The 27,634-nt window shown below is 39.5% G+C and overlaps 1 protein-coding gene across 3 annotated transcripts in view; it reads right to left on the bottom strand.

Annotated features, from left to right (window-relative positions):
- Positions 1 to 27,634, bottom strand: part of ZSWIM5 (zinc finger SWIM-type containing 5) — a 170,125-nt gene that overhangs the window by 139,978 nt on the left and 2,513 nt on the right. Inside the window, exon 1 of one of the 3 annotated variants that reach the window (XM_061632789.1) lies at positions 2,409 to 2,530. The exons of the other annotated variants lie outside the window; for them this stretch is intronic. The gene's annotated coding sequence lies outside the window, so the exon portion shown is untranslated. Of the gene's footprint in view, positions 1 to 2,408; positions 2,531 to 27,634 lie in introns of those variants that run through there. 3 annotated transcript variants of the gene reach the window in all.

Below are 27,634 nucleotides of genomic sequence, written 5' to 3'. Positions count from 1 at the left end.
GCTGCCTGCTTTTAAGATGGGTGCAGCTTAAAGCTCTACAATGGCAGAGACCCCCATTAGCACACCTCCATCTCATCCAAACTCCCTCCAGTGTAGTGGATCAGGGGTTTAGATTACTCTGCCCAGCATCCAGAATATATACATAACACAAAATGTTTAAAGCATTGCTACTTTTCTTTTCTGTTCCCAGAAGCACTCCTGGCCCCATAACATTTCAAAAGTATTTCTCCATCTTGTAAAAATGTAATATTCAGTCTGGATTGGATTAATTTACTTAGCTGCTTTCCTTTGTCACTGCTTTATATAGAAATTATGAAAACACAAATTGTAATCTTGGCAGAAAATGGCACATTTATACAAAGCAATACACTGTCAAAAGAAAATCCAGAGGCTGATCTGTAAGAAATATGAAATGAGACTATTTCCCCTTAGAATATCACTTAAAAAAGGAAAAGATTAATATGGTTCAAATAAGCCAAGAGTAAAAGGCAATCATCACTAACAAAACATACATTTTGTCATAAAACTTATATACAAATGCTTGTATATAGGAAGGGCAGAGAAGTTAGCAGGCATATTCAGTCCAACTTCATATACTTTAAGCAAAGGTTTAATCCCGCTCCCCAAATCAGTATTAGCTTTCCTCAGACTAGAAATGATCAGGCTATCCACTAATTTGGGTGCTAGCAATTGAAACAAAGAACAAAGTGCTACCTACTCCAATGACACGGTAGGCAGCAAAACATTATCTGCAAACAGCCTCGCACAGTGCAATACAAGTACCACCACAAGCTTGAAGCAACCAAATATATAAGTACAAGTACATAAAAAGATAAAAATAGCTTGTGCAGTAATTGCCAAGTTTCAAATAGCCAACTTGAACTCCCTGTTGGCTAATAGCAGCAATATTCTTTTTTGAATATGTGTATACGTGAAGTCTCTGAGCATATACCATTGGTGGCTAACTTGTGGCCCTCCAGATGTTACTGGACTACAACTGCCATCATATCCCTGACCATTGGCTATTTTGGCTGAGGTTGATGGAAGTTGGAGCCCAAAAGCATCTGGACAGTACAGGTTAGCCTTCCTGAAGACATGTTCCTAATTGATTAAAACAATTTAAAACAACATAAAATATTATCCAGTATCATTACAATAACCACAGAAAAGCATTACAAATCAACAACTGCAAAGAAAGGAAAAATGTTTTGTTATTTCTTTGAAACATCATCATTATCAATATGAATATTCACTCGTATTTTGCCATCAGAGAAGATGATCAGAAGTTCAACTGAAGGTGTCGGAGAGAACCAACTCACAGCTTTGTTGGGGGCAGCCTGAGATGTTTCTGCCGCTCCAGGCGCCTGCACCACCCTGTATTTTCACTGGAAGTTGTAATAACTGTTTTTTAACAATGTTATTTGTTATTTATTTTTTGTAAATTGTATTGTTTTATTGATGTATTTTTATATTTGTGTTTTTTGTAAGCCGCCTTGAGGGCCTTTGGCCAGAAGGCAGGGTATAATAATAATAATAATAATAATAATAATAATAATGAATAGTTTTAAGACTGTGGGAACATATTAACATACTGATCTCCCACTTCCTTTTTTTTAAATCTGAAGCAGTGCATGGAGGGATCACTCATCACTCCAAACCAACAGAAAAAGTCAGTACTTAGGATGGAGCAACCACCACCAAAGTATACCACAAAACTAACCACCATCACTTGTTTTGCTATACGTTAGCACCTATTCAGGAAACAGGAAGACTTTCCCACAATTACCTCTTAGTTAGTTTTTACCCATTGACAATCAACATGTTTCCAATGAATTTTCATACCCAAAAGCAAACATTGTACCACAGGCAGGTATTTATATTAGTGCCACTGGGAGTTTTCCAATGCACTCGTTCCATTAGCAGAAGGATTCCCATTTGTGCAACATTGCCAACATTGTCTTTTAAAACACATAGAATATAACTTTCTTTTTTTAAATCAAGTTTAAAAGTTTGAGCAAATAGATAAAAAAATACATTTTGTCCACCATGGATGCATAATACCCTGCGGGTACCATAGATACCCTGCTGGCAATGGCAAGAGATGGGAATTTGCTCCCATTATGTTTCATTACATTTATATGCCACCTTTACCTTTCAGGAGCTCAGGGTGGCTGCTCTCTTCTCCCCCTGGTTTTATCCTCACAGTAACTTTGTGAGGATGTAATACTGAGAGAGTTGGTGACTGTTGACAAAGATTACCCATTTGAGTTTCATGGCTAAGTGAAGATCTGCACCCAAGTTTCCCCAGTCTGACACGCTCACCACAATACCACACTGCATTCATATTGCCATATTCAGTGTTAGTTTTTCCTTCCCTGACCCACGAACATGTCAACATTAATACTTACCTTGAAAGTGGATGGGTGAAGCAAACACATAATAGTTCTCTTCCTTTGATACCTATACAGCACACAGTAATAGTCCTCAAACTAAGAATGGACAGATCAGTCTATTTCTTGTGTCAATTTTGCATATCTTCATTCATAAATCTGCTCCATCCAGATTAATCTGTGATTTTAAAAAAAATCATGGAAATTCATATTTAAATATTTATTTAAATGCATAGAATCATAGAATAGTAGAGTTAGAAGGGGCTTACAAGGCCATCAAGTCCAACCCCCTGCTCAATGTAGGAATCCAAATCAAAGCATTCTCAACAGATGGCTGTCCAGCTGCCTCTTGAATACCTCCAGTGTCGGAGAACCCACTACCTCTCATATTTTATCATAAAATATTTAAATACTTATTTTATCACAAAATATGTATTTAAAATGTATTTTATTTCAATGTATGCATTTCTAAACATATTTTATCAGAAATTACTCGTTGTTATGTATTTTGGTACTTTTTGAGCAATGAACTGTTCTGCAAAATTTGGAGAAGTGCATATCTGCAGGAGATGCACAGAGGCAGTATTTCTGAATATCAGTTGCTGGAAACTCAGGAGGGAAGAGTGCTGTTGCACCCAGGTCCTTCTTTCAACCTTCCCACAGACATATGGTTGGCCACTGTGAGAACAGGATGCTGGACCAGATGGATCACTGGTCTGATCCAGCAGACCCTTCTTATGTTCTTGTGAGAATTCAATTCTGATCAGTATATTAATCCAGAAAAAAACAGTCCATGTGTTTAACTACTGGCTTAGTTCAAAAGTGACAGCAAACAATAATGGCTCTACAAGAACAAGCCCTTGTGCTCTATCCTCCCCTTGTCTCACAGTCTGCTTTAACTGATTACTTCCACTTTAGCGTAAACTATAGTTTACCATTACATATGAAATGGAAAAGTATAGTTTAGGCTTTTCCCCCCAAACCAAGACTACAAACCATAGCTTGTTGGTTTCGATAAGACAGCAAACTAAATTTCGCAGTAAAAAGAATGGAACTAATGGAAGTAGAGTGTGCAATGGCAGTGCATGAGCACAAGACCCTTTCCTATAGTGCTAAACCATGTCTTGGCGCTATGTGTGAATCAGCTTATGTTTCCAGAGCTATCAAGGCAACAAGGCTCACTCATGAGCAGATGAAATAATAACATCATAGAACAGTAGAATTGGAAGGGTCCTATATAAGGCCATCGAGTCCAACCTCGTTCAATGCAAGAATCCAAATTAAAGTATACCCAACAGGTGGCTGTCCAGCTGCCTCTCGAATGCCTCTAGTGTTGGAGAGCCCACCTCTTCCCTACGTAATTGGTTCCATTGTCATACTGCTCTAACAGTTAGGAAGGGTTTCCTGATGTTCAGTCGAAATCTGGCTTCCTGTAACCTGAGCCTATTATTCTGTGTCCTGAACTCTGGGAGGATACAGAAGAGATCCTGGCACTCCTCTGTGTGGCAACCTTTCAAGTATTATATCTCTCCCCAGTCTTCTCTTCTCAAGGCTAAACATGCCCAGTTCTTTCAATCTCTCATAGGGCTTAGTTTCCAATCCCTTGATCATCCTTGGTGCCCTCCTCAGAACCTCTTCCAGTTTGTCTGCATCCTTCTTAAAAATGCTATGCTCAGAACTGGATGCAGTACTCAAGATGAGGTCTAATCAGTGCCAAATAGAGGGGAACTAGTACTTCACGCAATTTGGAAACTATATGTCTGTTAATACAGCCTAAAATTTTGCAGCCACATCACACTGTGGGCTTATATTCTGCTTGTGATCAACAATTCCAAGATCCTTCTAGCATCCTAGAATTGCTGAGCCAAGTATCCTTCAACTTATAACTGTGCACTTTGTTTATATTTCCTAGGTGTAGAACTTTGCACTTATCCCTGTTGAATTTCATTCTGTTGTTTTCAGCCCAATGTTCCTGCCTATCAGGATCACTTTGAATTGAAATTCTGTCCTCCAGGGTATTAGCTATCCCTCCCAATTTTGTATCATCTATAAATTTGATAAGCATTCCCTCCTCATCCAAGTCATTAATAAAAATGTGGAAAAGCACTGGGCCCAGGTCTGAGCCCTGTGGTACCCTACTCATTACCTCCCCCCAGTTTGAAAAGGAACAACTGATAAGCACTCTTTAAGTATGATCCTGTAGTCAACTGTAGATCTATCTGACAGCTTGCCAATCTGAATATCATGGGGCAATTTGTCAAAAGCTTTACTGAAGTTGAGATATATTATGTCCACAGCATTCCCACAGCCTACTAGGGAGGTTATCTGATCAAACAACTTTTAGGCTGCAATCCTATATACCTATTTACTAGGAAGTAAGCCCCACTGAACTCAAAGGGATATTAGTTCTGAATAGAATGTTTTACACCTCCTAAAAACATGATAGTTACATTGTTCTGTGCAAAAATATTATACCCCAAATATCTACACAATGCTAATAAATACATGTATCTGAACTTTACATATAAAACTACTTTGAAAAATGTAAGTTTCAATACCATGCCTCATACAAATTTGATATATTATTTTTGTGAAAAGGGTAGGAAAGCCTACAAACCACTACTAGAAATGAAGTAAGAAAAATTATGAGTACTGGGAATACTACGTCAGCAGTAAGATGCTGCCATAAGAATATTTACTATGAGTCCTTTTAATAAGATGGCAACAGCAAAAGCTATTATAAGCATATAACCTAATAACACAAAAGTAACCAGACACTAAGCTCTCCGGCCTTTCATCACATCTGTGTTATCTTCCCTCTTTTTTCAAGCACAATAAAAATACATCCTCATTGCTTTCCTAGCCGTTTATCTGGGTCATCATATTCACAATCCCCGCCTTCTTGGGTTGTTGTTCAGGTCTTGTAAGGCCAGGGTAAGAGAAAAGGGATCAAGTGTGACATCTTGTCAACAACTGATCTGCTATGCATGATTTCCACTGTTTAATAACCAGAAACCTTCCAAATCATCAGACTTCCTGGCAAAATGGGAACGGAAGCTTGTCTTGATACTCGGATTTACTACCAAAAAAACCCACAAAAGCCAAACACTCCTGTCTGAAGTCAGAAAAATTCCCTTCAGTTGTACTGAAGCCATTTCAGATCTAGCCTGTCTAATTTATATGCATATTCATAACCCCCATGTATTTAATTAAATTCTTCAATCCCTGGAGTGTCTTTCCTAAACAATGGTAATTTATCTTACGCAGATAAGGAGACCTTGGATATATTCAACTTTGTAGCTAACGGCATTCCCTTTTGATACAGAATATGAAGCAGATTCAAACTGAGAGGATCTTTTAAAAAAATCAATACCAAGATTAAAGGTTGGTTTTTTAAGTTCCATATTTAAACACCACATACACTTTCCTGCCACTACCAAGTACAGATACAGCAGCTTCTGCTCATTTTCAGCGCAGCTGGTACAAGAGAAGCACTCATTGGATTGCCCCTTGAAAGCCTGCACAGCTAAAGAGATTTGTCAAAGAACCAGCAATTAAGAAAACCTGGGTGAGCCAAAACTTTCCTTCTCTTTTACTCACGGAACTAAGGGGGAAGAAAATAAAAATAGCCTATCTTTTTTTATTGCAAAAAGCTGACATGGAAGATAGCATTATAAAGATTACAACGGATGAGGGTTTTCTTTTTGATTTATAAGACTTTTGTGTAATATATGTCTGGGACTATTTTTTCTGATCTACTTTTTTTTTTGACGAATCTGCTCATTTTTTCTGCTACTAGTTATTTGGACGCTGTGAACTAAAGCTGTTTTTGCACTTCTGGGCATATAAGAGATAAGGGCTGTCTAGAGTGTGACGCCAGCTGGTTTGAAAGATTAACTCCTTTGTAACTGGATAAAGAAATAAACTGCTCTTTGCTTGGGACGTTGAAAATTGAAGGAGTTTTGTTCCTTTGGCTTTAAGAATGACAATTAAGAAGATCATGGATGTACAAGAAGGGACTTTATCTTTAGACATGTTTCAGAAAATAATGAATGGGATTAACTCAATAAAACAAGAACTGAGAAATAATAGTCAAGCGTTGAGAATTGAATTTGACGAAATGAGACAGGAGCTGAAAGAAATTCAGGATTCTATGAGAAAGGAGAATAAAGATGGATCTGGAAAACCAAAAAAGGATGAAAGAGAAATTAAAGGCAAGGTTCAAACTATGGAGATTGGATTAAATATGGATATGGAAAAAGATTTGGATTTCCTGGCTGTGATGGATCCTGGAGACAAATATTATAGTTTGGAACTCAGCGCTGTCCCTGAAGGAATTGAAGAGATTGGAGATAAAGATATTATCGGTTCAAAAAAATTCCTGGACTGGAAGGATTTGGTGGAACTTGAAATGGAGAAAGCTAACAGAATTAATCCCTGTTTTGTGTCAATGGAAAAATCTTCAAGAGATGTGCTAGTGTATCATATAAAAAAGAAGAACAGAGATGCGGCTTTGCAACAATATTTCAGTGATACATTCGGAACTGATGGCAAGAAAATATCTGTGAAAAAGGAAATTCCTATCAGACTCTTATTATATGACTATGACAGCAAGATTATTGGGCACGTAAAGATGGAAGATGGAAGATGGAACCAATACGGATAATGGAAGAAGAGCAATTTGAAATTACTGGACTTAGTAGACTTGATGAGTTGGATTAATTGACATGTTTATCTAGAAAAAAAATTGATGGACATATATCTCAAGGATTGGAAACTTCTCTTTGACTTTTTGTGGAAGAATAAAATGATATGATTTTAATGAGATTTGTAACCAATTAAGATAACCGTTGGAGGAAGGTGATTTTATAATCTATCAAGATACAGGCTTGTTATATATTATAGACTTATAGCTGAACTACGACAAATCGGAAGTCAATTTTTTATATATATATATTTTTCTTTTTATTGTATTAGTTATGGATTTGTGTTTTTTCTTTTTGTATTGTTTTGGTTTTGAAAATTTGAATAAAAATTAATTGAAAAAAAAAGAAAGTCTGCACAGTGGACATTCTTGCAAAAGTGCCCTCCCTTCCAAATGTAAGAAACCTTTTAAAATGTACTCCATTGCTGAGACAGAAACATTTTAAAAGGGAAAAAATGGTACTAGGAGATACAAACCTAGGTTTGAGCCACAGAATTCTGTTGTATATGAAGTACCGTTCCCCACTGTCACAGATTTTGACATACCCTTATTCTATTCCTCAACCCTTGCTCTTTGATTTACATAGCTGCAGAATGTCACCAAAAGCCACACTCTGTTTTCATTATTGTTTACAGCACCAATGCAGCACACTGCCATTCTCTCTCTCACTATGAGCCTGACAGAACCCACAAGCTTAGCAATACCTTCCCAGTACAGGAAGTGATGGGAAAGAACATTGATTGAGAGGCTTTATTTTTGTCCTCTAGACTACACACTTCTATTCACTTGTCAAACAGAAGTAAATGCTATGTATAAAAGTATTTACACATGGTAACATAGCATCAGGTCTGCACAACATGAGGCCCACGGGCTGACTGTACCCCCTCTCCTGGGAGAATTCCTATTGTTTGTAGCCTGTTCCCATCTTTTCATGGGAATCTCTGAGGACACATAGGCCCATCAACTGGGAGGATGAAGATGGAAAAATATTACTTTTCCTCTCCCTAGAGTTAGAGGCACACAGTAGAGTTGGTTCTGATTTTTTCCCCAACTGCTCAAGCCAGCAAACTGCTATACAACTTGCCTCACCTGAGCTGATTTACACACTACATTTCTTAGGTGTGTAGTAACACCTAAGGTTTTTTTTAAGTATGCTCTAAAAATCTAATCTCTGGATGAGATAAACATGTTTCAAAGCACATCTAAGATACCAATATATTCTTTAGAAACCAGGACTGGCTACAGATCCCTGTTAGGAAGACTCATTTAAAAATCCAGGTTTGCTTCCACATTATACATATACATATGGATGAAGCAGAACCTCTTAAATTGAAAGGAAGGAGGGAGTCCGTATGCCTTCTCCCATATATACTCTCTCATTCCTTTCAATTTGGAGATCCTGCTTTATCTGCCCCCACCAAGTGAGTTTCAGTTGGTGTCCACTAGGAACAGAGTATTTTCACAGTGGCTGTGCCAATTTTACAGAACTGCCTCCCTAACAAGGCCCACTTAGCTAATTAATTCAGGGTTTTTTTCCGCTCTCTCTTTTTCTATTAGACACTGTACAGCAACTAATTTATTATTGTTTTGACTGTAAACTACTTATCTAAGAAAAGCAAAATAGATTTTTTAAAATAAAAAATAAATAAATAGTAAAGCAAGAAAACGATGGTGGTGGTGCTGCTGCTGCTGAAGAGAGCACAATGGGGTAGTGAGAGAAAGAGGACAGAGATGGTGGTGCATAAAAAAAGACTGCACCAGAGGGAACAGAAAGAAAACAGGGTTAACAGAGTGGGCTAGAGTGACAAAATGCTTTCCCACTGCTGACATAGCCATGTTGCTCTCTTGAATTAATAAAATCATAAAAGTGACTCTCAACAGTAATTTGAGTTGTACATCTCTGTGAAACAATATATTGAAACAAGACTGATATATACAAATTAATGCAGACTAAAGGTAAAGGTGTCCCTGCACTTACTAGTGCGAGTCGTTTCTGACTCTTAGGGTGATGTCTTGCAATGTTTACTAGGCAGACCCTATATATGGGGTGGGATTGCCAGTTCCTTCCCCGGCCTTTCTTTACCCCCCAGCATATGCCGGGTACTCATTTTACTGACCAAGGATGGATGGAAGGCTGAGTGGACCTCGACACCTTTTACCAGAGATTCGACTTCCTCCTTCCGTTGGAATCGAACTCCGGCCATGAGCAGAGCTTCGGCTGCGTTACCGCCGCTTACCACTCTGCGCCACAGAGGGTCTTACTGAAGCCTTACTGAAGTGATGCATAAAGTGACCAGCATTGATTTTAACCAATTAAGAGAGAGTTGTGGATTTCTAGGATATTACTGTTCACACATCTTCTGGGCTGTTCTCAATTTTTTTGACCTGGCTTGTGTTTACAGTCAGAGAACACATACCTCTCCCAGATCTACAACCTGACCCTGCTCTGTATGGAGGATTGAACCACAGTCAGTTCAGTTCCTGGTGCAACATGGCTTTGACTTCAACAAGCAGTATTCTCAAGGCATTCCCTATCACAGGGGCAATGACAAGGTATGGGGACTCCTTACTATAAGGGGTAAGTTTGGTGAGACCACAATAAGAAAATAACTGGCTTCACGCTTAACACCGGCATGACTTCACTTGCATTTTGCACTTCAGTGTAGTGGGAGTGAACTGATGCAGCACCAACATGGCTATCGACCAAGGCAGGGTTTTTATGTGGAACTTCTACAGAAGAGTCAGTCTGGTGGCAACCAAAGAGTGAAAACACCAGAGCTGAAGATTTCCTCTTTGCTAGAACAAGCCTATGCCCCTCATAGCAGACAGACAGAGCTGGCGAACTGGCTTCACAGAAAGAAGCCTGGGAACACATCATTTCTCAGGGCCAGAGTTGGGGGAGGATGAAAATGTCCCACCCTTTTACCTGACTGCCCTGGTAGCTAAGCTGAATAAAGCCTCATCTCTGTCTAGCAGAGAAGATGGGGAAGGTGATGGAGCTTTCTGCCTCTTCCTGGGCTTCACCTCAGAGAAAACTATGTGTCTGATGCCGGTTCAGCCCCAAGGCTTTGGTTGTGACCTTATGAATCCATTGGCAGAATTTGGCCTGTAGAACTGTACCGTCATAACAAGGGGTAGAGGGGGCTCCAGAGAGTCCATGCCATTCATCTTTCCTTTCGCACTTACCTCTGATGCCTTGGCTTTTGACACAGCAGCATACTCATGACTGGGTAGACTTTTTTGTTGTTGTTAAAATGTGTTGTTGATGCGTTTGCTGCAATTGGGCTCCTTTGGGAGGAAGGGCAGGATATAAATTCAATAATAATCATAATATTAATAATGATATGCCTGCCTGCAATGACCGCCCAGCACTACTTAGGCTCATCTTCATCCAGACATTTCCCCTAGATTCAGCTAGGTCACTGAGCTCTGGGGAGGCAGTAACACCACCACAGGTTTGCTTCTTGGGCTCTGAATTCCATGTAGGTCCCCCATCTCTTTTGATAATGCAGGGTTGTCTGCCCATGTCCACACAGGAAGCATCACATTCATGGATCACCTCTTCTACTGCAGGAAAAATGGGCTTACCACTCTGCACCATGGAGACTAGATGAAGAATTTTTTGAGGGGGAAATGGTCAAGCCACCAGGATGTATATGCTGTCCTTTGCTGCTTGCAGTGCTTTGAAATATCTTCAATCTTCAATAAAAGAGTTCCCAAAATCAGTGGTGTGAAGACTACCATAAAAAATTTTAGGCAGCTAGGTAGCTTTCCCTTCCACCCCAGGCAGGACTTAGGAGCCTGTGGCCCTCCAGATATTGTTAGATCACAACTCCCCTCATTCCTGACCATTGGTCATGGTCAGGGCTTCAGGTTCCCTACCCTTGATCTAAGGATTGGTACTGGCTCTAGGAGGCTTCTTCACCTACTTCCCCTCTCATCAATCATCTCTAAAGCCCGGGAACCAGTTCTCTAAAGTCTAGGACAAGCTAAACTGCAAGAACAAACCAAACTGCTTAGTACAAGTAATTATTTCAACTTTTTAATTGTGCCTTAAAACATAACAAATTATCTTGCTACCAACAGCAATCTTTTAGTTAGGACTACGAATAAATTCAAGCTAAAAATGTATCATGCAGACAAAGGAAAGAACGTACTTTTCTGCTGGGAGCATGAATTCTGCCTAGCCTTAACCATTAACATTAATTGGGCCCACATGACTGCTACTGGCAAACAGAAACCTCTTAGATAAATTAAGAATTGCTTTAGCAAGGTTGCAGGGCCATTTCTCATGGTTTATGGTGCCCTTGCTCTCTGACTTCAATGGATACACGAACGTATTTATTTTAAAATTATAAATGTCTCTTTGCTCTTAACAAGAGCCCCCAAGGTGGCTTAAAAAATTAAAAAATTAAAATGTAAATGAAAACCAAACTAAGGACAGAGCAAAAACCTGAAACATTCACATTTAAACACTATTAAAGCCATGCAGAATACAAACTTTTTAACTGCTCACCTCAAAGTAAGCAGGGAATGGTGCAGTCTAACGTCCCTTGAGAAAGAGTTCCACAGTTGAGGTGCGCCACAAAAAAGGCCCTGTCCACTATTCCCACCAACCTGGCTCCTTTAGGGAGTGGGACATACAGCAGGGTCTCAGAAGGTTATAATCTACACTCAGGTTCATGCAGGGAAGATGGCATTTTACATATTCTTGCCCAAACCTTTTATGGATGCATTCTTCTCACATTCATCTAATCTTTTTAAAATAGGGTTACCCTTTCTGCAAGTGCTGATATTACTCCTCCTAGAAAGTAGAGGGACATGATGAGCTCCCTTAAGTCAGAAAACAAAGTAACCCAAAAACTGGCTCACAAACACAGAATGGCTATAGTCAATTCAGAGACAGATCAACACTCAAATAAAAAGTTATGCTGAGCAGCTAGTCATCTAGATAACACCCCACACAATGGGAGTCTCAGTATCTCATCTGTTCTTAGCTATTCCACCAGTGGCACATCCTTTAAGACACTATAGCTGCAAACCTATTCACACTTACCTGGGAGTAAGCCCCATGGAAGTCAGATGGCATTACTTTTGAGCAGACATGTATAGGATTGTACCGTTAGGTACTCAAGCATACACTAACTGGCTGTTAAATGCCTTGGGTTTGTTTTTTTAAAAACTATGATGTTGTGTGCTTTTACAACATCCTTTGGCAACCCAAAGGCAAAAGCCCAGTTATGAAGTGAGAATATTGTACGAACACTGGCCTGGTTCAAAAGAAGACAGGGCTTCTGCACCTCTAGTAGTTGCATAGGAGAGGATTTCAGCAGAGTTTATCATGCAAGCTGCACCTACTGAAATTCCTCTTCTACTAGATACGGCATGTCTATAAGATATGTATGTGAACTTATCACACAGATTCAGGGGGATGAATCCAAGTGAATCATTGCAAGAACAGAATTACTTCTGCTCACACAACTAACTTCCCCAACCCTCCAGAGCAGATGGGGGGGGGGAATCCAGGGACAATGAAGGGAGGAGAAGGGAAGTTCCACTGAGTGATGACTTAGCTGGATTCAACCCAGCGGACTATTTCTCACTTTCAGAGCATTCAGCAGTGAATTTCCATGTGGAAAACCATTGTCTCTGCTAAATCCATCATGCTTTTCAATCCACTCAGATGCCAGGGAGCAGAGACTTTAGGGCAAAAACAATACTGTCTGCCCAAGAAAGATGCAGTGCTTGAGTTTTTGACCTGCAGTCAACGGAGCCTGTCACCATAATACAAGTAAAATGGTCCACACCGTCTATTCTGTCTTAACTACAGGTGATTACTTACTTGATGTGTGTTCCCTAATCTTTGTCCTATCTCTGTGCCTCTTTTGCTTTTGTTACTCAATTGCAAAACAAAATATAACATTAAGTATTTTACACAGCAGCCCTATACTTATTTTAGGCTTCAATCCTTACTTCCCTGGGAGTAAATGCATTGCACTACACAAGAACTACTTCTAAGTAGATATGGATAGAATTGGCCTGTAAGAGCTCCTAAAATTTTAAAACAGAAGTAGCCAACATGGTGACTCCAGATGTTGCAGACTACACCTCCCATCAGCCCCGAACTTTGTAGTCCAAAACATACCGAATGCACCAGACTGTGGAAGGTTGATCTATGAGAAGAATTTGTTCCCACTATTTATTTTTTCCTATTAGTTTCCCATGAGCTTATTGTCACATCGCCAAGCTGTTGCTTTCTAGGAAGTTGCTACATTTTTTACCTCCTCTTTGTCCATGAGGCTTGGAAAATAGCACTCATGGGATTTCAAGGTGGTCCCCCTTCCAGGGACCAACTAACCAGTTTAACTTGTTAAGATATAATATCAGAAGCGGTTGGAGGGAGGTGCCCAGAATGACAAAACAAAAAGATAAAAAGTCACAATTTTATTCCGTTTTGCAATTAAAATATGTAAAAAGCCCAACGCGTTTCAGCTAATCAAATCTAGCCTTCATCAGGGGCTGAAAGAGATGGATATACATTGAAATTACTTAACATACTACTCAAAATTGTAACTTACAGTTTTAGTTTTTCTGTTATTATGTTATTATTACTCACATGCTTGTTTCAATTTTCAAAATGATGATAACGTTGGTCTTGTTCAAAAGAATACTAGTGGTCAGTAATGCGTTCGTCAGGCGAAAAGAGTGTAGAGTTGCTCTGGGACTGCAGAGCTGAAGAGAAGCATAATCTGACGCCATTTTACAGCCATCTTAAAAGTTCATATATGTTCATAGAAGGTAGCCCAGGAAAGGCATCTCAGCTAACATAACTTCCCTATGTACTGTTTTACACAAGCACCTTGCTAATCATTCCATAAAGTTTAGTGAATGAAGCATTTCCTGCTTTTTTTAAAACCCAAACCTACAAAACCAGTGAAAAGTTAAAACTCAGCAGGATGGTATCACCAGTTTTATGCAAATATAAGTAGAGCACAATATATTCAGAACCCATTATTCATAGCTGCTGGTATTTCATGAAAAAAAAATGCAACAATGCTTATTATATATTAGGAATTATGAATATCAATAGAAAGGTATGAAAATGTGCTTGTTACACTCATTCACATAGTATGATATCAAATTTCATGCAAGTGTGCTGTTTTGCCCACTTCACTTTGCAGCTCATATACATGGGCACAATATGCTGATGATACGCAGCTCTACTACTCCTTTTCATCTTCGTCAGGTGAGGCTGTTGATGTACTAGACCGCTGCCTGGCCGCGATAATGGGCTGGATGAGAGCTAATAACCTGAAACTCAATCCTAACAAGACAGATGCTGTTGGTGGGAGGGCCCTCTGCCCAGATGGTTGACGTTCGACCTGCCCTAGATGGGGTTACACTCCCCCTAAAGGAGCAGGCATGTAGTTTGGGGGTCTTATTAGATCCGCTCCTGTCACTTGAGGCTCAGGTAGCCTCGGTGGCACGGAATGCATTCTACCAGCTTCGGCTGGTAGCCCAACTACGACCCTATCTGGACAGGGAGAATCTCACCTCAGTTATCCATGCTATGGTAACCTCTAGATTGGACTACTGTAATGCACTCTACGTGGGGCTACCTGTGAAGATGGTTCGGAAACTTCAGCTAGTGCAAAATGCTGCGGCCAGAGTTCTCACTGGGACAAAGAAATTTGACCATATAACACCTGTCCTGGCGCAGCTGCACTGGCTACCGATATGTTTCCGGGCCAGATTCAAAGTGTTGGTTCTTACCTATAAAGCCCTAAACGGCATCGGACCGCAATACCTGGTGGAACGCCTCTCTCGCTATGTACCTACCCGTTCACTACGCTCAACGTCGAAGGCCCTTCTCCGGGTCCCAACTCATAAAGAGGCCCGGAGATCAACAACTAGATCTAGGGCCTTCTCAGTGGTGGCCCCCGAACTATGGAATGCCCTCCCAGACGAGATACGCCTGGCGCCTTCTCTGTTATCTTTTCGGCGCCAGGTAAAAACCTACCTTTTCGCCCAGGCATTTTAAACATTTTAAATTTAATATTTTAAACCTAATATGGATCTTAATTATAAACTGAATGGCAACTCTATTTCAGATTTTTATCATGTTTAATGTTTTTATAATTGTACTATATTTTTCACACTTGCTCATATTTTAATTGTGATTTTATTTGTTGTACACTGCCCTGAGAGCTTCCTGCTATAGGGCGGTCTAAAAATGTAATTAAATAAATAAATAAATAAATAAATGGAGGCATCATATGTGGCTGTAGTGGGGAATGAGAGGCATGAAACCTAGACCCCCTTCCACCCTGCTTGGTCAAGAAACATGAGCTTGGAGTTCACATTCTTTCTCCAAGCAAAGAAGAGAGAGCAGACCAGGGATGTAGGAGGTGCACCCAGGCCTCCCATTCCCACTAATGATCTAGTGTACTGAATGTGCATACCCCAGGGGCCAAAAACCATCATAGACTGGACTGAGCAGAGCCATCGGTTTGCATACTTAATTCTGAATGCCAGTTAGAATTGTAGAATTCTGAAAACTGGCCAAGTGGAGACAAGTATTAATAGAAAAGGGGGTATAACTAGCACTTTGAGTGAGAGTCAGGTAAAAAGGAACCACTACTTCCTGGATCCTTTTCGCAGACACTGCCAATTTGTATTCAAATAAATCTCCAGGGACGAGAAACTTGCTTCATTTTTAAACAATGAAAGCTTAGATTCTCAGGAATCTAAATCCTATAGAACAAGGGTTCCCAAACTGTGATCCATGAACCACCAGTGGTCCACAAATTTCATGCAGGTGGTCTGCAGCACGTCTATATTAAATATTCATATTGATTTTTAATTGTATTTTTATTGCTTGTTTTATTTCCTTTATTTTTTGTACTACAATTTGAATTCTAAGGAATACAAATTGTAATAGAATAAAATGCCATCTAAGAATTAAAAGGAATAATACAAATACAATTAAAAACCATACAGCATCTAGCACAATGCATTTACAATTGCTACAACAGGCAGAAAAATCATAAAGTGGTCTGCCAAGACCCTCAGCAATTTTTGTCCATGGGGAAAAAAGTTTGGGAACCACTGCTATAGAAGATACCGAACAAATACTAGATGCATGGAATTACGAAAGATGAACAGCAGGGATTACAGGAGACTAAAAGTTCTGCCATTAGTAGGAGAGCAGACCAATCCAAATGCCTGGGAGTTGGCAGAAAGGGGACTAGCAGAGGAGGAGCCGGCAGAAAGCTCCAAGGGATCCTCCTCCTGCTGGGGAGCTGCTGCCCTAGCTGGAAACGCTGGCTCCCATGAATTGGCCTCCCAAGGAGTAAGCACTCCCCATAGAGGCCCATTACAATTTTTTTGGCACACTGGCTGTGATGTTCCTGTATTAGTGTAAATAGGGTAAGTGCTGGTTGTATAGGAGATACATGGTAAGTAGAATGAAAGAGGAAGGGGGAGTGAATGTGCAGTAGAATGCTGGATGATTGGCTGAATGTTTAAAATGGCTGACAGTATAAAAGGAAGTATGACAGGTAAATCTGGGTGGATGTGAAGTGGATGTGAGGTGGACGTTGGTGGGTTTGAGAGAGTTGTTTGTCAGGAGAGCGTGGAGAAGGAGGGGGGTGGAGTTCGGATTAGTATTAGATAAAACCATATGCTTATGTGCCTTATGAAGAAATCTTGTTAATCTTGTTCTCTGTGTTATTTAATAAATACTTAATTTGGTTTACCAGAGGCCTGATCCTTGGCTGGGGTTTCACAGACCAGAAGGGAGGGTGAGGTAAATAACCAAGGCTGAAGAGTGGCAGATGGTGGCAGCGGGTGAAGGGAAGAATATAACACCACAAGTATTCAGAGCAAACCAGAATTATAAGCAGTCTGAGTAAATCAAAGGGATTGGGACAGCTTAAGCACGCAGTCACAGAGGTAACCTAATTGAGGGAGACTCAGGCAGAGTCTCTAGGAATACTGGTTATAGGACGTGACTGGTGGTGCTGCCTAGCAGGGGGATCTGTTGAGATCTATGCTAGAGCGGAGAGAGAAACCATAAAAAAGGACAGTCCGGACTGGTGGAGTCCCTGGTGGTGCCTAGAGACAGGCAGTAACCACAAGCAGGTAGGAACCTGACAGGGAGAGCCAGGGAAGGGCGTCACACTGGCCTTTTGGCCAGCAGAGTTTCTGAGTGGAGTGGGACCTGGGAGAGGGCTCTGAATGAGAGGAGGATGTCATGTAAGTCCCCCCTTCAGTCGTCCCCCCTCATCTCCCCCACCACACCCCTAAAATGCCATTTTCAGGGCTTCTACCAGCTCTCTGCCCACTGGGCTGGCCTTCCCCGGCAGACCGCCGGCTGCACCAGCAGGCTCCTGGTGGTGCCACAGCTCAGCCACGGCAAAGGGCTGCTGCTGGTGGAGCCCGGTACAGCCCAGCACAGTTGGGAGCTTGCCGGCACAGGCGGGGATCCATAGCATCCAACTCACCCCAGCCCAGCAGTAAGATGAGCTGGACTTCACCCTAAGACAGGAATACAAAACCAGAATTTTCCACCTCTCTAGATGACTGGGAGGAAAGGATTTATATGGACAATATGTACATATAAATATGGACAATATGGACACTAGACGAACTCTTAAAACTAATGGTAAAGCCTTGGCATTGGTTCCATATTAAAAAGGGTGCATTGTGCCTACTTGTCACTGCAGTACCCCAGCCTCTGTATAGGAATCATTCAAAATGGCTACAGTTGGCACAAGCAATTGCATATGTGTGCATTTTTTGAAAACCCATCTTTAACACTTTCAGAGGGGAAAAGCCCATACTCAGAACTTAAATGTTTGCTTTAAAATAATATTTAATGGTATCCTTGTAAACACAATGTATCACAGAGAAGTTTAATTTATTAAAAGAACCAGTGAAGATGGGGGTTGGAGGCTGGGCTAATAAGGTCAGAAAAGGGGATAACATTTGCATTTTCTGTTCTAGTGTGCATTTGACAAATATTAAAATAGATATTGTATCCTAAACCAAAGTTCGTTGAACATTCTCCAGGCCTATCAGCCATGTGAAAGCAGAGCCTTGAACAGTTTTGCTGACTACAACATTTCTTTTTAAAATGGCTTGGCCTATTTTTCCTGCAAGATGAAAGGTCATATAGAAATTTATTTTATAGAACCCTTGATAATATAAAGTAATACAAAACAATTACAGATATAAGAAAATAAGAAAATGCTGTGCAGGAAAAAGGTCAGAGTTTCATAGATCTTTATGGTGCAAATTTCACTTAATACACAGAGAGCACCTTGAATAAGTGATTTCAGCATGTCCTCTTGGGATACCTCACAATGTGTACCAACAGCACTAAATAAACAACATGGACTGCCTGCACTTCCTGTACAAGGGAACTTTAATGGGAAGAAAGCATCATTTTTTAGGCAACATACTCCAGGGTATTTTATGTCAGACAATGTAAAGAGGAAGGAAAGAGACCAACTCATTTTTATGAAGGCAAGAAAAAAAACACCACGACTTTTAGGAATGCATGTCTCACTTTGTTATATCTTTGCTTTTTTCAGAGACAGGGAGAAGGGGAAAAACTAATTTGTTGCAAGGTTTTTTTTAGCATGAGAAAGTGTTGTTTTTGCATAGCCTAAAGGAACCACTGCTTGGTCTGTGGAGATAATTGGGAGGGCGCAATCCACCCTATGGCTTGTTTTAAAGCACCTTTAAACACACAAAAATGCACATCCAGACAGAGATGCTCATTCTACCAGTTCCTTCCTGCAGTAACACAACATTCATTGCCTTGCCATTTGACCAAATCAAAACAGGCAAAGCACAGGGGGAAACAACATCCCTCCCAAATGAGCCAACAGTCTGCAGGGTTCCACCCAACCTCTCCTATTCAAGCACATTGGGGCATTTTTATTCCCTTTAGTATCCAGGAACTTGATCTGTGGTTGTAATCAGCTAGGTGGATTAACACAGCTGCTCAGACTCCACTGAGGTGGGGGTAGAACCCAAGTATAAATGCATGCAATATATTTACCTTTTATTTCTAGTTTGCAATCAAAGCAGCAGGGCAAATGCTAGCAAATACTATATTCTGGCATATTAAAGTACAATACTACCCACAATTATCAACAAAAATGTGCATTATTTTTTCAGCTTTTTCCCAGATGCAGGCTGCAGTATCAATTGCAACAGGAACAGTTGAATAAATATGCACCATTAAAATAAAACTTGTAGATGCAAGACAAAAACTATAGATGTTTTTATAACCTCCGGACATATTGGTGTAGCTCTTGTGCTTAACAGCCATAAATGGTTTTATTTTAAAAGCCTGTTTTGCATGATGCAACTCCTCTTGATTCAGTGTTCATCACTGTCAAGGGATCTGATGCATTTCCAAATGTATTTATGGCATCTGGCTTCAGAAAAGAAATTATGAATGCTTATTCCTATTAAATAAATTAGGTGTATAGATGCTCACTTTATATGCACATAATGAAGCACGCTAACCCTCCCCCATTGTGTACAACGAAGAAGCTATTATTTTTTGACTGATCAAAGACTGGCAGTGAATTGCTGAATCACACTCATTTCTCTCTTGCTCTCTCAAAAACTAGCTGTCACCTGTGAGGACCTATGGCCATTATCAGAGCTTCTATGATATAAATGTTTGTTAATATTTTAACTGCTGATGGGAAAGGTTTAAGAATATAAGAAGAACCTGCTGGATTAGGCCAAAGACCCATCTAGTCCAGCATCCTGTTCTCACTGTGGCCAACCAGATGCTTATGGGAAGCCCACAAGCAGGACTTAATGCAATAATGTTCTCCTGACTTGCGATTCCCAGCAATGGGTATTCAGAGGCATGCTGCCTCCAACAGTGATGAGAAACTATAACCACTGTGGCAAGTAGCCATCGATAGCCTTATCCACCAGGAATTTGTCTAACCCTCTTTTAAAGCCATCCAACTTGGTGGCTATCATTGCATCTTGTGGGAGTGAATTCCATAGCTTACTATGTGCTTTGCGTGCTTTCTTTTGACTATCCTAAACCTTCCAACATTCAGTTTAATTGGATGGCCCTGTTTTCTAGTATTATTAGAAAAGAAGAAAAACTTCTCCCAACCTACTTTCTCCACACCATGCATAATTTGCAATCACAGCCTGTCAGAAAACTGAGACGTCAGCTTAGCTGAGAGAAAAACTTCATGCCAGGCCGCGAAATGAGTGGCACTGTTTGCAGCTGGCAGAACAGAAGTGCAAACACAGTAGTACTGGCAGTCAGGGAGGCTGAGAATTTCTGTGGAAAAAGAACCTAGAATGTACAGGAATTAAGGGACAAGATCAAATGCAAGCATAGTAGGCAGTAAAGCAAGTAGCAGGCACTTAAGAAAAGGATAAGGAATAGGGGAGTGGACTTAAAGGGAAGACCCAAGGGGAAAACAGTAAAAATACTTGGCATAGGGGCAAGAGCAGGTCCTACTGGTAGGGACTGGCAAACTGGGCTCCTGCTAGGAGGAAGGTTGGGATATAAATAAATAAATAAATAAATAAATAAATAAATAAAAACTTTAGAGCCAGGAACCAGAGAGGGCAAAAAAGTTGCTGTGGGAGGGTGATCTGAAATAGTTGGACAACTTTCTGTAAACCATGGACACAGGCAAAACAGAGATATTATATAAAGGTAGTTAAGCATTTTTACATTTAGATTTCAGCACATATCTAGAACTAAACATCTTCTAGGAGGGTTCTAACAGGTGCATTTCAATCACAGTTTGCTTGACAAGTTACTTGTGTTAATATTTAAGCTTTGGAATTGTAAACATCTTTGATGTAAAACAAAAAAATCACCTAAACAACAATTCATTACAAAGACTGGCAGCAAGGACCCCTTCTCTCCTTTTCCTATGATTATAGGAATGTTTGGTGAGACATTGTGGCAAGCCGCTAATCTTCCTGTGTGTTAAAATCAACAGCCCACACCCTCTCAGTTGTTTTGCATCCAAAGGAAATCTATCCCAACTATAGAGTGCCCTCCCCCTTGGAATGTGATCGGAGCCAGCACTGATGAGCTTTCAGGACCAACTGAAAACCCATCTATTCTAGCAGGCCTCTATGCAGAGTTGACTGCCCAGTTGGATGTTGACTATTATTTCTGTTATTGCTGCTTCTGCTGTGGTTTTACATTTTCATTTTATTCTTCTGTTTATTATTCTACTTTTGGTTTCAATTTACTTTATTGCACTCTACCCTGGTATTGCACTGTAATGAAGGGCAGGTTAATAATATTTAAAACAAAATAATAATAATTTGGATAATCAAAATGCCATTTCAAATGGGTTGCCCCAGACTCCCCGCCTTTCATTGTGGTGCAGTTGTATTGAGTTATATGCAGTTTGGCAAAATCATAGGATCAAAGAGTTGGAAGATATCTCAGAGATCATCTAGTCCAGCTCCTGCCAATGCAGGAGCTTAATTAGTATGAATTTGGCTTAATTAGTATGAATTTTAACAACCTATCACACCCAATCTTTAGAAAGAAATGTTCCTCCTTACCAATACATGTTACATAAAAGCAAGCCCAATAAAGTTGAAGATATATTTTAATAGCACAGGTGGCCATTCCCTCCCCCCAAAATCCCATATAATGACACCATGTAAGTGACATAGTGCTGCTCTAACAGTGGTTTCTGGGCACAAAAGAATTGTGTCCCCCAGCCATTTTTAACACTTAGATGTTCCTGGAAAAGCAATGCTACATAATCACATAGCATAACACTGTGGGGGTTCGGGAGGGGAAAAATGACACCCACAAATTTGTGGCTACCAAGAGATTTCTTCTGTGAATGGGCCAAATTTTGCCCCAAGGTCCTCCAAATGCCTCCTCTCAATGTTGCTATCTGAAGTGCTGGTTCCCACAGGACTAGAATTCTGAGGGGCAAACTTTATCTAGTGGCCATCCAGAAAGGCCTACCAGAACTTAGGACTAATTTAAATATTACAACCAACGCAGGCAGCATCCGTGAGGCAACTTCTCTACATATTGGCCATAACATTCTCTACAGCTGAACTGCACATTCTTGGAAGCTGCTGGTGTGAGGATCAATAAAGTTAGTGGCACTAAATGTTAAAATGCAGACATTATCATCTGGAAACTGTTCACTTGAGCTGCAACATGGAGCTCATGCAATTTTTCTGTGCCATTTTACAGAAGATCCTAAGCCTTGATTAGCGCTCAACGTGGTCTCCTAAGGAATGTGTAAACTTTTGCATGTCAGGCAAAACCCCAATCCTGAAAATTCTGATGGCAACAATAACCAATAATCCAAGCTTACTCCATGGCTTTTTTGTTACAAAGGCCAGGAAAAAGGCACTTTTGAAAGCAGACTTTCATAGTTTGCTTCTTCTGACAACAGAAATAAATGGTTGCTTCCAAGCTTAGTTCTCTGAGGAAGGCTATACCAAAAAGTGGTGAGTGGCGATCCATAAAAGGCTAACCGTGCAAACTTACGTACATTTGTACACACCCCAAAACAATCCTGTTTCCAGTTTTTATTTGCCTTGATCTCTCTGCCAGTAATCAACACCTCTCCTACTCTGTCATCCAGCCCTCAAAGTTGGTTTTATATTATCCACAAATATGCTTTGAGAACTAGTTTGTGCCTCTTGAGATAAACCAATGTTATAAATAAGATTGAAGCTATCATCTCACTTGAAGTTAAGGGAACAAGTATTTATTGTTCTATTTACTAATTGGTTAAAATAAATCCTTTTTTATTTTGTGATAACACTGGTATGGGTAAAACTGTTAAATTAGTAAAACATAAATAATTACTGAATCAAAATATGGTACTGTCATGTCCCAGACAAAGGTATCCTCATCAGAGGAATACCAGAAGGCTCAGGTCTTGGACCCAGCCCTGGCTCAGGTGCCATCAAAGAGTGAGGGGCCAGGATACTGTGACAAGACCTAGGATGGGCCATCGGCACCTGGGGCAAATCTGGCCTCTGACATCAAGGCTAACCCCCCCCAAGACCAAGGGAGAGGCATTGCCTGACACCAGATGAAGACCCGGCCTATCCAGAGGAGAGCCTGACTACAGGACTGGACTCCTTGGGAGTAAAGGTCTGGCTACAGGTGATCAATGGGAGTCAGATGAGCTCCAGCATAAAACCTCCAATGCTAGGCTGGAAGGGCTGCTAGAACAATGTCTATACCCCAGTTCTATATCTGGCCTATCTAAAGCTTACTTGTGGACCCCAGACCTGTCTCTTGCCTTGCCCCTTACCTGTGTTGCCTACAGACTGCTTGGCTTCTGACTCCTGGACTGCTCTGACCTTGATTCTTGTCTGATCCCCTTGGATTTGAGGTAGACTGGGTTCTGACTTTGCACTGACCCTGGATGCTGCCCTTATGCTGCCCTCAGTTGTGTTCCAGCTGGGGAGTCTCTCATCTCCTTAAGAAGCCCAGTGAGAACAGGACAGGTACAAGCTATTTCACACGCATAGAACAATAGGAAAACATGCATTTAATTTTGTATAAGCTGTTCATTATTACTGATTTCTAATAACAAAACTGTTTCAAAGAGTGGTAACAAAAATGTTCATGTCTAAAAGTGAATGCTGCAATAGTATTTCCTTGCACTAAATTTAGGAAGAAATTAACAAAATTAAGCACATGTTACTCTCACAAACTATTCAGATGTAAGCACACTTTACTGGGTACTAGATTGCAGTTAAAGAGCAGAAAAAAATATGTGTGAAGTCTGGATGGATGAAGCAAGACAATACAGAATTCAGGCTATAGACATAAATATTTATCGATAGTAAAGTCCATCAAAAAATCAGGGACACTAATTTCAAAGTAAATGTTGTATAGATTAAGATTTTAGGAGCAATTCACAATGAGGTTTTGGGAGCAATAGCAATACCCCCTAGTGATGTCTCTGGGAGTACATGCCACCAAGACCAAAGCTAAGAACTTTCTTTCTTTTAGCTCATATTTCAAATCAATTTAACATGGTATCAGGGATGGAGACACTTCTTTGTGTCTTTTTCCTCTGAACAATTTTCAGAATCTTTCAGTTTTGATATACATAGTAGCTGTATGTATTTATTTACTGTTATGACCTTTATATCAAACCTTTCCTCAAAGGAGCTCAAGATCCTCACCTCCCTGTTTTATCCTCACAACAACCCTGTGAGGTATGGTAGGCTAAGAGACAATAACCAGCCTAAGGTTTCCCAGTGAGTTTCATGCATGAGTGGGGATTTGGACCCTGGTCTCCAGGTCCTAGTCCAGCACTCTGACTAAAGCTTAACAAAACTATTCATCTATATGTTCCATATCTCTTAAGAAACATGAAACACAAGCAGTTACTGACATAAATCATCATGTGTTAGTTTGATATTTAACCATGTTTGTAGTCGATCAAAGCAAGGTGGAAAATACATATACACTGCAAATCCTGAAGCTACCTGTAGATATGTTGCTTCCCAACAGGTGAATGTGTGTCCCCAATGAAAGCAACACTGTCTGCAGCACAATGTCAGAAGAATTGTGAAATTAAAAGACAGAGACCAAAAGCAAGTTTACAGCAAGATCCTAAATACGTTTATTCAAAGTCACATTGTATTCAATAGCTTACAGGGAAGCATGCAAAGGATTGCCCAGTTAGAATGGTTATACTGCTACTTCTATATTTTTTAAAAAATTTCATGGCTACACCAATAAGTTTAAAAAAGTAAATTCTCCTTATGTATCTTTCAGTGCACATACACTTCTCTGTAAGAATTCCAAAATTGCAGAGTACATAATACAGTGAATTTCAGGTATCTGGTTGTATATTTTATATTTAAAGGTTTGATGGTTATGGCTGCCAGTGTGTAAATGTACCTTTCCTTGCCTAAGATTGTACTATAATCATAAAAAGCAATAATACAGACTCCCATCTAAAAATGAGATTATGAGTATACAGGCATTGATGCAAAAACAAAACTATAATAAATTAAAAGTGCAAACTAGGAGCATAGCTTTTTTAACGCTGGATAAAGGTTTACTATCAATATTCATAAACAATATTTCCTCAGAATAAAATACCTTCCATGTAAACTTTTATTAATGTTTATTGATATTTATAATAAAAATTATATTTATATAGTACATATTAATCAATATATATACTGATTAACTTGTTAAAAATTAACTCCCACCTTTAGGAATCCCAACAAGCAGCATGCTTCATAATTAAGCCCCAAGATTCTCCATTCCACACAAAGCTAAAAATGTATTATCATGCAAACAGAAGACAAAGATGCTTTTGTCCAACAGCTTTCTAAAATTGAAAAATCAATTGAATGACCCTAATGAGATCAAGCTTAAGCAAGTGTTTAAGTTTTACTAAGCATGAAGGAATTATTAATTGACCATGCACCATACGCACTGCTTAGATCTCTAGAATGGGAGGCACCAAAAGATTAAATGTAAAAAACCTTTTGTCTAGCCCACTACTGCTGTTTTTGATCACTTCAAAACAAATATTTGTCTTTAAAAAAATCCATTTGATGCCCCAAAACAATCCTAACTTTCCATCCATACAATTTAACTATGAACAGACATCAAAGAATGCATTGAATGGATAGTATCATATTATGAACATACTGATAATATCATATTATGAATGTAGAATTACAGATGGCCTGTATTATAAATTAACAATAATTTTGATTTAGTGGCTAGGATATTTTTCTCTTATAATATAAAGACTCTCATACATCACAGCATCAAAAATTCCAATTTCAATGCAAATGCTTCCAAAACCAACAAACCCCTTTGTTGGTAAAGCTTACTCTATCTTATGCATTAGTAGATGTGGTTACTAGTATAGATATGGAAAGTATTATGCCCACCATCTGCATGAGATAAACATTCATCACTTCAGAGCATTTTGTTTTATTTATATTCTCTTTCAGCTCCTCTCTAGGAAGGGGCTTACAGTATTATGCAAATGTGCACCAACTCCTTTCCCTATTAAATCAGGAGTCTTTCATCTCATTCCCCAGCCCTGTTATAAATTTATCTATGGCTTGTAAACTTTAAAAGGAGAGGGAAGAGCATCAATGGAAGCTGACAACTTCTCCTTATTGTCACTCACTGCAGACATTGCCATCCCTCTTCCACGATATGCAATTCAACAAGAAAAACTTCTTTCTTTCCCCCCACCATTCTAGTGATAGTTTAGAAAAACACATATATTAAAACTGAACTGGTTTGCAGTTAAGTTTTGCATTTATGTTACATGGTATATGACAAAACCCAACATTATTGCTAATTCCCAAGTCCCAAGAGGCCGTTTCATCTAGTCATGGAACCATGACATGGCAAAGACACACGAATGGTCATACCTTCAATTCAATCATAAAATGGCCTATAATTTGGTCTGCCCTCAAACTGGAATTGTTGCATTCATATTACAGCTTGGTGAACCTAATACTTTCCTGCCTTCACCATTTCCCTGAAACTCATCTTTGTCATTAACAAAACCTTTAGTTTCTCCCAAAGTATTCTAAGAGGAGGCGTCTTTAAAGGGAATACTTTCCAACTGCTGCAAAAAATATTGATCATACAGTACAAAACAAGTTACAAGGTCTGTACATTCCTAATTCAAGAAATATTAAGGAGTCTATCTCTTAGAATTATTTATTCACAATCTTGCACTTGGTGGCTTGTCTAATTATCATAGTAATTTTAAGGCTTTAAAAAACAATTCTAATGAATTTAATGTACAGAAACAGTCCAGAGATCCCCAGTCTTCACATTCACATAACAATGAGTCACCCATTGCAAAACCTACTGCTGATTTCATACCTATTTTGATCAGAAGCTCAACAAATTGCTTTTTTCTTGATGTAGTGCATATCAAATGAAAATGTTCTGTAATCCAAGGATGGCAACCTCTGCAGTCGAGGCATTTTATCATATTCAGAGATTCTTTAGATTTATTTCTCTTATGTTGTTTCATATTGTCATTTCAGCTCTTGACTACTATAAAGCAGGATTTAGAATCTATCAATTTATCCATAATGGATAACTGAGCCCTTTGTAAGGGAAAAAGATATACTGCATATATAAATTAATTATGGTTAAAAAGTAAACTATAAACATTCCAGAAGATTTTTTTTTAAAAGGGACTGATTAAAAAACCCTGAACATCACTTCATTTTTGTTGAATACTGTATCTTTCAACTTGATTGTGTCTGTATTTTTATGATGACTAATAGTTTTTAGCAAATAAATATGACTGACTGGCTAATGAATACCACATTGTATCAATGTACCTCCCTCTCTTTTTCTGTTGAGAAAAAAAATAGCCACACACACTGTAAAACTTTTTTTAATTGCGGGGGGCAAATAATATGTCTTATACATGGCAATGGGCCTCAGCACAAAATGAATTTACATTTCACATAGGCAAAACAAATTATACCAGAATATCAATTTAATGGG

The sequence above is a fragment of the Rhineura floridana genome, chromosome 6, assembly GCF_030035675.1.
Source record: "Rhineura floridana isolate rRhiFlo1 chromosome 6, rRhiFlo1.hap2, whole genome shotgun sequence".
In the NCBI taxonomy this organism is placed as follows: Eukaryota; Metazoa; Chordata; class Lepidosauria; order Squamata; family Rhineuridae; genus Rhineura; species Rhineura floridana.
The sequence above is the reverse complement of the archived record's forward strand: the minus strand, read 5'-3'. Positions and strand labels throughout refer to the sequence as shown.